This window comes from Callithrix jacchus, chromosome 15 (assembly GCF_049354715.1).
Source record: "Callithrix jacchus isolate 240 chromosome 15, calJac240_pri, whole genome shotgun sequence".
NCBI lineage: Eukaryota > Metazoa > Chordata > Mammalia > Primates > Cebidae > Callithrix > Callithrix jacchus.
In genome coordinates, this window is record NC_133516.1 from 90,493,597 (window position 1) to 90,504,930 (window position 11,334).

The window sequence follows — 11,334 nt, forward strand, 5'->3', positions numbered from 1 at the left end:
ATTGGAACAAAACAGAGGCACCGGAGGCAACACAACATACATACAACTATACAATCTTTGATAAACCTGACAAAAACAAGCAATGGGGAAAGGATTCCATGTTTAACAAATGGTGTTGGGAAAACTGGCTAGCCATGTGCAGAAAGCAGCAACTGGACCCCTTCCTGACACCTTACACTAAAATTAACTCCAGATGGATTAAAGACTTAAACATAAGACCTGGCACCATAAAAACCCTAGAAGAAAATCTAGGCAAAACTATCCAGGACATAGGAGTAGGCAAGGACTTCATGACCAAAACACCAAAAGCATTGGCAACAAAAGCCAAAATAGACAAATGGGACCTAATGAAACTCCACAGCTTCTGCACGGCAAAAGAAACAGTCACTAGAGTGGATCGGCAACCAACAGAATGGGAAAAAATTTTCGCAGTCTACCCATCTGACAAAGGGCTGATATCCAGAATTTACAAAGAACTCAAACAGATTTACAGGAAAAAAACAAACAAGCCCATTCAAAAGTGGGCAAAGGATATGAGCAGATACTTTATGAAAGAAGACATATATGAGGTCAACAATCATATGAAAAAATGCTCATCGTCACTGATCATCAGAGAGATGCAAATCAAAACCACATTGAGATACCATCTCATGCCAGTTAGAATGGCGATCATTAAAAAATCTGGAGACAACAGATGCTGGAGAGGATGTGGAGAAAAAGGAACACTTTTACACTGTTGGTGGGAGTGTAAATTAGTTCAACCATTGTGGAAGACCGTGTGGCGATTCCTCAAGGCCTTAGAAATAGAAATTCCATTTGACCCAGCAATCCCATTACTGGGTATATATCCAAAAGACTATAAATCGTTCTACTATAAGGACACATGTACACGAATGTTCATTGCAGCACTGTTTACAATAGCAAAGACCTGGAATCAACCCAAATGCCCATTGATAATAGACTGGATTGGAAAAATGTGGCACATATACACCATGGAATATTATGCAGCAATCAGAAATGATGAGTTTGTGTCGTTTGTAGGGACATGGATGAATCTGGAAAACATCATCCTCAGCAAACTGACACAAGAACAGAAAATGAAACACCGCATATTCTCACTCATAGGTGGGTGATGAAAAATGAGAACACATGCACACAGAAAGGGGAGTACTAAACACTGGGGTCTATTGGGGGGAAAAGGGGAGGGCCAGTGGGAGGGGGAGGTGGGGAGGGATAGCCTGGGGAGAAATGCCAAATGTGGGTGAAGGGGAGAAGAAAAGCAAAGCACACTGCCATGTGTGTACCTACGCAACTGTCTTGCATGCTCTGCTCATGTACCCCAAAACCTATAATCCAATAAAAAAATTTAAAAAAAAAAACCACACTATATTTTTCAGCAAAAAAAGCTGGAGTACATCTTCCATTAAGTGAAGGGGGCATTTAGGAGGAGACAGCACTCCTCCTAATAGTCACAGATTCTGTGAACACAGTCTGCCAGAGTCTCTAAGCAATGGACGCATAGCATAGACTTCAAACTATTTAGCTAAGAGTGAAATAATTAGAGTTGATTTGCTACGCAAAAGCAGAATTTGAAGTCTGAGTTCAACCAAGGTAATTGTCAGCTGAAACAAACAAAATAAGTACTATTTTGGGAATAATATAGTAGAATCCAGAATCCCCACTACATGTATCAGTAATATCAAAAATTGAATACAAAATTACTTGATAGGGAAGTGACAGGAAAATAAGACTTATTCTCAAGAGAAAATATAATCAACAGAGACAGATTCCAAGATAGAATGAACAGAAAGAACTTTAGAGCAACTATTATTACCATGCTAAATGAAATTGAAAAAGTTTGTGATAAATTAACAGATACATTTTAGCAGACAAATGGAAGCTACTTGACACAAGAAAATCAATATAAATCTAAATTCTCTGATCCATTCTATACAAATTAAAGAATTATTTTGGTTTATTTTCTTTCTCAGAAGTCTCTTCCAGTATCAGTTATTATTCAAAATCAATAATTCTAGAAAATAACCTCAGAGCCATCTATAAATTATTTTTTGATTATCTGAATGCTTCATTGTTTACTACAGGGTTACAATGTTGACTGGAATGTCCGCTCTTCTTTTTCCTCTGCACAGGCATTCACAAACTTCTTAAAGGGGCCAGATAGCAAATATTCCAGGCTTTGCAGGCTAAAGGTTTTCTGTTGCAAATACTTAACTCTGCTATTTTAGTGTGAAAGCAGACATATACAATACATAAGCAAATGCGTGTAGCTGTACTCCAATAAAACTTAATTTACAATCAGCGATCCAGATTTGGTCTGTAGCGCATAGTTGACTGACATTTTCTCTCTAATATATTTTACCTCATTCAAAATATAGATCAAAATACATTTTATAATTAGGCCTCGGAGGACCAGACCATTTTGCTTACTCTGTAATATTTGTAGTCACTCTAGAAACAAAAGTGAATAAGAAATTTAAATAAAAGTACTTGGGGGAGCTGCTAAAAAATGTTATCTGTATATTTGCCTTCTTTCTGCTATGAGACTATAAATTACTCAGTAGTGATCCTCCAAGTCTCTCATTTTTGGGTACGCAAAAGGTGAACAAATTATGATCATGGTGATCAGGGAAATCAACATAATATTAATGTAAACTTCTTACAAAGTATCCAAGTGATGTTTGTCATGAAAAAAAAAATATTAGCAAAGAGGACATCCACTTTAAACCTATGTTTGATCTGTTTCTGGAGTGATCACGTAGTTTGTAGCATAGCCAAGGGAAGAATAGGCATATATGTGGTATTCATCTTTTTTCTTTGGTTTGTAAGACTGAATAAATGGACACAATGAAAATAAAATTTAACATCCAAGATATGTATGAGGCTGTATTTGGTACAAATATGTATTTACAACACACAACACTTATTTGGGTTACTTGGTTAGAACTGAAAAAAAGAATTAATCGAAAAAACAAATACCAGTACTAAGGCTCATCACAACTGCTTTCAATTATGAGTTAACTGGCGTGGTGGTTCACGCCTGTAATCCCAGCACTTTGGGAGGCCGAGACGGGCGGATCACAAGGTCAAGAGATCAAGATCATCCTGGCCAACACGGTGAAACCCCGTCTCTCTCTCTATAAAAAAAAGTTAGCTAAATACATCCACCGCATTTCATTCTTCCCAATAATTTACTAACAAGCTCTCTTGATATAGGTTCAGTATATCTTCAGCAGTGAAATCAATTTAGTTCCAATGACCAAAGTGATTCTATTATAATTCCCTGGATACATTTAGTGTCCACAAAAGTCACGTATCCCTGTCCTACTGGAGAGCTCTGGCTCACATGGATGTCGGATATGCCTATTAGAGCCTTAGCTCAGTTTTGCTCAGGTTGGAGTCATTAGGAATGAGTCTTCCTCCTCCTTTCTCATCCTGAGGCCTTGATGCAGTGTGGGTCTCTACCGTCCGCTCTGATGGGATTTTTGTTGAGGTAAATCAGATTTGTGTTGAGCCCTCAGAAAAGCAGCCTGTGCATCTCTATCCCATACAATAATGTCACATCTAGGCATCCTCAGCTCAATTAAATGACCCCCAAAAATGCAGTTTATAAGGAATATAAAATATTAACATAGAGAGGGAGGAATCTCTATTTCAAGTGACTCTCTTGTCAGTTTAATTGGTACTTTGAGATATATGCTTAAGACACATGGAGTTCATCACTATACTCTCAGTGCCTAGCGCAATACCCATCATATGTATGTTTGATAAATAATAAACCAATAATCTTAAAATAACAAATTAATAGTTCTTTACAACAATTTGTATTCTATCAGTTGTATTCTGTTTTACTGTCTGTTACAACAAAATTGTTCAAAAGTTAAACGAAACTTTGGAATTATTAATAAAAGGGTTACAAAATTGCTTTATTTCTTCCCTACTAATAAGATATAGAAAGGCCCAAAAGGAATACATTTTCCATTTTAATCTTTAATATAAAATAGTTTATTTCATTCATAAAAATATCTTCCTTTTTTCATAAAACGTAGGAAATCAAGAGGTTTTTTATAAAACCTGGCATGTTAAAACAGAATTGCCTTTTGACTTGCCTGTGTTATACATGTGCATATTTCTCTTTGCCACTCTGCCCAAGTTTGCATACAGTCAGGATATGCTTAAGAGAAATCACAGTAGTTTAAAGAATCATCCTAATCCCAAATCTCATGTGAATGTATTGTTTTCCACATCAAGAATTAACATCCAGAGTAGTCAGGTGTTCATGAGCCAAGCTGCACAAATGAGCTGATGAAGAAAGATCCACATAACTCAGACGCTAGCCCACCCCTATCAACCACAGTCTTGCGGAATGCTATTTTGAGAGGCGATTTGTCTTTCAGTATCCAATCCTTTAAGACATAAGAAACATATCCCACCACGGCTTCTCCACACAACTCTCTACGTCTACTTTCCCAAAGTTGCCTTTTACTTCCTTACCTCCAGGACAGCAGTTCCTCAGGGCAGCTGCTGCATTCCACCTATAGTCTGATGGGAATGCTGCTTCAAGAGGTAAATGTGGGGTGCAGTGGAAACGATTCTTTACATCTTTACAGCCCCATAAAGCCCCTGCTTTAAAGCAAGAAGGAAACAAAATTAGACATATCAAAATAAAAGATAAAATGTGATGGAACCAATCAATGTTGCTTATGAGCACCCACTTCCTGCTTTATACTGTGTCTACAGGAGTTTAAATATACCTGTGAAGTGTGTGTGTGCCTGTGTGTGAGTGTGTGTGTGTGTGTGTAATCAGTACAATAGGAGTTTAAAACATAGCCACTCTTTTCTCTTGCTTGTAATCTTGTGGAGGCAAAACTAACCCACTTAAAACAAAAAAAGCATAATATATTCAGATGCCTGTAGTAAGTATAATAGATATTTAGAAAAGAAAATAGGGTTATATAGAGTCAACTTTAATTCTTCTATCAGTGATATTCAAAAGTAACCTGCATTGCTATCTACACAGTTACTAAGAAATTATCCTACTTATTTAAGTTGCTAAAGCTGAACCCTTCACAGTAAAGCTAAATCTGAAACTATCACCCCAGAAAATGTAACACAGAGGTTAATCACACAAACACTGCAGCTGGAAGGCCTGCACTGATGTTTTGACTTTGTTAGGTATGTGACCCTGGGAAAGTTATTTCATCTCTTTGTGCCTCTCTTTCCTAATTTGTAAGATGGTATGTTTCTATGTTTCCTATGGGGTTACAGTGAAAATTAAATATATTCATGTTATTTCTAGAATGGTACCTGCTGGTAAGTATCATGTAAGTTTTCACTATTATTTCAAATACAAGGATTTGTATAAGCATTATGTGAGCATTTGCTATCATTTCTGGTTTGTACCATTACATAGCTGACCTTCTCCAACTTGGTAATATGATTTGGGACTGATGGACCAGCACAGTACCTTGCAACTGGAAGTTCGTGGTTGCCGAATGAAAGAGTCCAAATCAAGCAGAGTACAGATAGGTTGAGTGTGCCCAGAAGGCATTGGAATATGTTATTTAAAAAACTGGCCTCATCCTCCATTTCTCTGAGAAAGAAAACAGAGTTACCTTAGAGGGTTAAGAAACCTTCACATCCAGAGGCTGATAAACTATGGCAAAATACTGAAATTATGTTTCAATGTGCTAGTTTTATGGCTGACTGAAGACTCAATTAGCCAAGGGAGGCATGTATACATCACTGCTTCTTTCATCCTGAATATGTCATGCAGATAAATTTATTCAATGTCCTGAGATTTTCAGATATAACCATCAGTGCCACACTGCTTGAAAGTGGTAGGAAATGGCGGGTGCAGTGTCTCATACCTGTAATCCCAGCACTCTGGGAGGCTGAGGCAGGTGGATCACCTGAGGTCAGGAGTTCAAGACCAGCCTGGCCAACATGGCAAAACCCTGTCTCTAATAAAAATACAAAAAATTAGCTGGGCATGGTGATGGGCACCTGTAATCCAAGCTACTTGGGAGGATGAGGCAAGAGAATTGCTTGAACCTGGGAGATGGAGGTTGCAGTGAGCCAAGATTGCACCATTGCACTCCTGCCTAGGGGATAGAGCAAGACTTTGTCTCAAAAAAATAAAAAATAAATGAATAAATATGTAAGAAAGTGGTAGGCAATCAGACAGACTAGACATGTTGTCTTAAATCACTCAGTTATGTTTCTCTCTTGATAGAAAAATTTTGTATTCTCTTTTCTTTAGACAAAAAGTTAGAAAGTTCACACCTACCTCCACGGCTGAAAGATGAGAGCCCAGTTTGGGGATACCCTTGAAGATAACTGTCTCATACCACACATTATTTTGTGCTTCTATAATGTTTTACAATGACTTTTTTCAAAAGTCACTTTTACATCTATTGTTTGCATATAGCCAGACAAAAAAGCAGTTGTCTTTATCCTCATTTTTTAATGAGCAGACTGTGGATTGAAGACAAAATGTTTTCTCCAATCACCTTTTCACAGCAAAAATGGGACTAATCCCAGTTTGACTGGCCCTCAATCCCCTTCTTTTTTCTGATCTTCATTGCTAAATAATTTTTTTTTAATTTTTCAGAGACACGAGTACGATGACACAATCTCAGCTCACTGTGATCTTGAACTCCTGGATTCAAGCAGTCCTCCCACCTCAGCCTTTCAAGTATATAAGACTACAGGTGTATGCCACCATGCCTGGCTATTTTCTCTTCTATAGAAACAGAGCCTTACTGTGTTGTCCAGGCTGGTCTTAAACTCCTAGGCTCAAGTGATCCTCCTGCCTCAGCCTCTCACAGTGCTGGAATTACAGGTGTGAGCCACTGCACCTTGCCTGAAAATTTGAATTTTCTTAACTTCTGGTTAAAACTGCAAAAATAGTGCTGTAAAATTACTTGAAGAAAGTGTATTATCCTAATTTTTATTGCTTTATACTTTATCCAGTTGTATTTGTATCCAAGAGGAATGAAAAATGAGCAAAATGAAAGCAACACTCTCTATACCATGTAGAGCTATAAAGTCGTAGGTTGATAAAGTTGAAAAGAGGACTTGACAAGTAATCTAGATGCAAAATATAGAATAAGGTAAATTATTATCTGCTATCCTGGCAGCTATGACAGAACTGAAAATACAGGTATTTGCATCTCCAGAACACTTTGTCATGCAGTTGGGAAGAATGCAGAATGGAGAGGGGTTCACTTACCTACTTCCACTGCTCTGCTCCACTGTGAGGGTCTTTGCTTAGTCCAAGATGAGAGTTGACTGGGGCAACAGAGGTAGCTATGAAGTAGAGTGAAGTTTATTCCTGGAAACATTCCACCCATTGCCATTCCTACCATCACCCCTACACTGCTCACTGCCTCTCCACTATCTTTTACCATATTTAATAAATGTCTTTATGCTATCCACCACTATCCAAGGCTTCACACTATGAACTACTACAAGGAACGTCTTTCCCCAAGAAGTAAGTGCCTTTCCCCTCTACACTTGCTAACTTGTAGTTATCACATCAACTTCATGTACTCCTCCACAAACATTTGTGGGCCCTATTATTTATTAGGCACAAAATTTAGCTTGTAGCTTCTCAACTCACCAAAATTCTTAATCAGATAAAATGCAACTCTGAGTTCCAAAAGATTCTGATGCTAGAAATATCAGTTGCACAGCAGGCCAACAGAGCCTGGTACTTCCAACCCCCAAAGACAGAGAGGGCAATAAGTCATGTGAGGCAAGTCTGATGCTTGAATGGCTGAGCAGAATCAGGATCTGAGAGTCGCCCTAGCCTTCCTGTTCTCTGAACAGCTGCTGAGCCCAAGCTTTCATCAGAGAATGCATGAGTAGAAGGGAAGTTCAACCATGGGCAGCTGCCAGGCAGCTGAGGATATGAGTGACCAGCAGATATTAATCTGGCTTATTCCCTTTATGCCCCAAAGTCAAATAGATCTTTTCACAAAAAGTAGAATGAGGTCTAATGCACACATGTGACCTCAGGTTGAGGAGCAGCAAAGTATTTCCAGATATCTCCACTGATGTTCAGAAAGATGCCCCAGTTTTCTCCACGCAGTTGAAATGCCATTTTTCAACCCTCATAGCACTTGTCATGAATAAACCAGACAGGCTCTGTTAACATCTGAAATTCTACGAGTATTTTTCAGCCTTGGCCAGCATTCTAAAGAGAACAGCATAATTCTCACCACTGCAAAGTCCAAGGAAATCAGAATATGAACCCACTGTTGATATATATTCTTTTGACATACACGATTTTACTGAAACTGCTGACTTGAAATTTGAAATGCAAAGATGTTTCCTTTGAAAATTTTACAGGGACTATGACTTCAAGAAAGCTCTTTTTATCCCTATTACAATAATGCCATATTGCCTACCTGTTTGAATTCACTGTGTTCTTAAAATGTAGAAGTCTTTTCAAAAAGGTTCAAACTATAACACCAGACATAAGCCCCCTTTGTCTATATTACTCACTTTATAATTGTATACCAATCACCAGTATGAAAGATGTTTCGTTTAGCACTATAGCTAGCAGTACACCCATTCCTGCACTTCTGACACATCTGCCAAGGTCCATGTTGAAGTCAAAATATCATGTATTCCGTGTTGCTCTCCATTTGCTAGGAAGATACATGATATGGGAATAGGCAAATTGACTTTGCACTTTGGTGTCTGCTGAAATTTTTTCAGATCCTTGATACCTGGGAAAGTGGTTCAGATAGCTGGCCAGACCAGACACAGTGCACCCCTGTTCCAAGGAAGGTGAAGCAATACGCTGGCCCATTCCGAAGCATTGGGGGAGGAAATGCTGTTTGAGTGGGGAAGTTGCTAGTTCTGAAGACTGAGTGATTTAAACACACTGTGAGGGAAGTTATTGGTCAGTTGGTAGGTCAGCCATGGTCTGAAGACTTTTTCTTTTAACATAACAATTTGTTTTCAGACTTTTTGAAATCTCCAATAGACTCAATGCTAGCCAACTATTTAGTGGTTTGTGAAGTTTTTCAGTGTTCGTGTCTACTGAAGTTCTTCAGAAATCCATTTAAAATGTTGTTTCCTTTCCATATGGCATTCTACAAAGGAATAAGGGATTACAAATTTAAGATTGTGACAAAAAAAGAATTGTCTTTGTAACTATTTCTGTATTTTCTATGCTTTGAAAATGATTTTGATTCATATTTTGCCAAGACTGAATACTATGTTTATTATTGGATTGTGATTTAAAACAAAAACAAAAATACATACATTCCCTTGGCAACTGGAACCATCATATACATACAATCTGTTGTAGGCTTTTGGTTTTCATTATTCACTATGTTTTAAGGTTTGATTGACTCTAGAAATGAGTCTTGAAGAAGGATAAATCCTCTAAGCTTTATTTCAACACTTTCAAAGCATGTTTAGCACAATTTTAAAGTCTAAGACACTGAGCATTGTTTGCAAGGCTTACCTCATTATCTCATACTGTACACATTGGTAATACCACATTTGCATGGACTTTCAAACACTCTTAGGGCTGTAACTTTGTCCATTCTTATGAATATGACTTTACTAGACAAGCCAAGTAATGAATATAACCTTTTAAGAAGTGTTCAGTCTCTGCTGAGACCACGGCTCCCTTCAGGGTGGTTTTCTATTCATAGATTGCTGCACTTTGTGTCTTATGGTCTTCACCCCTTACCCTTCAATTCTGGTTACAACTTCTCTGCTCAGATAATGCATGGCCAATCTGAATGCAGCATCCTCAGGCTGGGCAAGAACCACAAGAAGTCCAGCTAGAGAACTCAATAACATAATGGAATGACTGATGCCATGAGAACTCTCTGACTGAGAGATGTACACACTCAGAGTCAGCAGCAGGAAAGAATTTGAGAGATAAATGAAATAAGGTGGAAGGTGCAACCAGGCGGTAGAAGCCTGAAGGAAGCACAATCCATCAGGCTGCAGACTTCATTCTCAAGCAGAAGTTATGACATAGAAGGAAAGAAAGAGAATGGAAAGATTTATCAGTGGTAGAAGATTTAGAAGAGAAAATAGGTAGAGAACAAGGCAGGGGGGAAACTGAACCATAAACATGCAGAGTACGAACGGGGGTTGCTGTGCATCACCGCAGCTGAGATATTAGAGAAATGAATGCATTCTGACCTGCTGCCCCATCCTCTGTAAGTTTGACTGTGGAGTTCTTGAGATTATACCCTGTCCTCCTTTATTATCCTTACAGCACATCCTTGCTAACTAAAATACAAGAGTAGGGCATTTTCCAGTTTCTGACAAATGACATTGAAACCTCAATAATTCATTTACTATAAATGAAATATCCATTTTGTGGATTGGTGCCCTGACAGGTTCTATGAAGTCTATAAATATGAAAATCTTTAATTACTGCTTTCAAGGGGCTCATTTGTTTAAAGACATCAGTCCATAGCGTGGTTGATGAAGGGAAGGAAGACTTAAAAGCAGGCACTATGGAACCAAATTGCCTGGTTTCAAATTCTGGCCCCAGTGTCAAGTAGCTATATGACCTTGGGCCAGTTCCTGAACCCCTTTGTGCCTAGGTTTCTTCATCTAGAAAAGAAGGAAACACTCTAAAACCTACCCCACAGTAGTGTTCTTGTAAGGATTATATGAGTTAAGTCCTATAAAAAGCTCAGAACAGAGTTTGGAGTAACCAAGGTTGTCCAGGCTCTTCTCAGATGTCTTGAATTTTAGTGGAAAAGGAAGGAATTGGGTGCGTTAGAAGCACCTATTCCTTTTGGGAGAACAGTCTTTATGCCAAACCAGGCAGAGTGGTTGGGGGGTTATACCTAGATTCCAAGGCAACTATCCACAAAACAGACATCCACCCAGTGCACCTGAGCCTTGGCACAGAAGATCTTCTCAGTCACTGACATGCCAGGGAAGGAATTTGGCTCTCCTTCCTCCCTGCCTGGCTCCTGTTGGCGAGACATCTGCTACATATGTTGCTGTTGTTTCTGCTTCACCTTACCCTATATGAGCTTTTTCTCACCCCTTCTCTTCCCTCTTCATGCTTTCTTACAGGAAAGATTCTGGGGCAATTTTCTTTACCGCATATGGAACCACGCAAAACATATATTCCTTCTTGGCTCTGGCGTATTCGTGAGTCGATCAAGACCATCTGTGCTTGCATACCTAATATGCCCCAGTCCACTCCATCTCCTAAATCGAATCCTTTCTGTGTAATTTAACAGTGTCTTTGTGCTACAAAGCCCTTAATAATTTCTAAACAAAATTGCTTTAATACATTGCAATTGCTAAATGCAA

At 38.6% G+C, this 11,334-nt stretch overlaps 1 long non-coding RNA gene across 2 annotated transcripts; it reads right to left on the reverse strand.

Moving 5' to 3' along the window:
* Nucleotides 1-2,888: 2,888 nt before the first annotated feature.
* Nucleotides 2,889-7,724, reverse strand: LOC118147882 (uncharacterized). 2 transcript variants are annotated; one of them, XR_004734570.3, is made up of 4 exons: nucleotides 7,643-7,724; nucleotides 7,253-7,329; nucleotides 5,486-5,611; nucleotides 2,889-4,641 (listed from the first exon to the last, which is right to left on the reverse strand). It is a non-coding gene; the product is annotated as an uncharacterized LOC118147882 (long non-coding RNA). The 2 variants fall into 2 exon arrangements; XR_004734569.3 differs by having other exon boundaries at nucleotides 2,889-4,644.
* Between the last annotated feature and the right edge of the window lie 3,610 nt (nucleotides 7,725-11,334).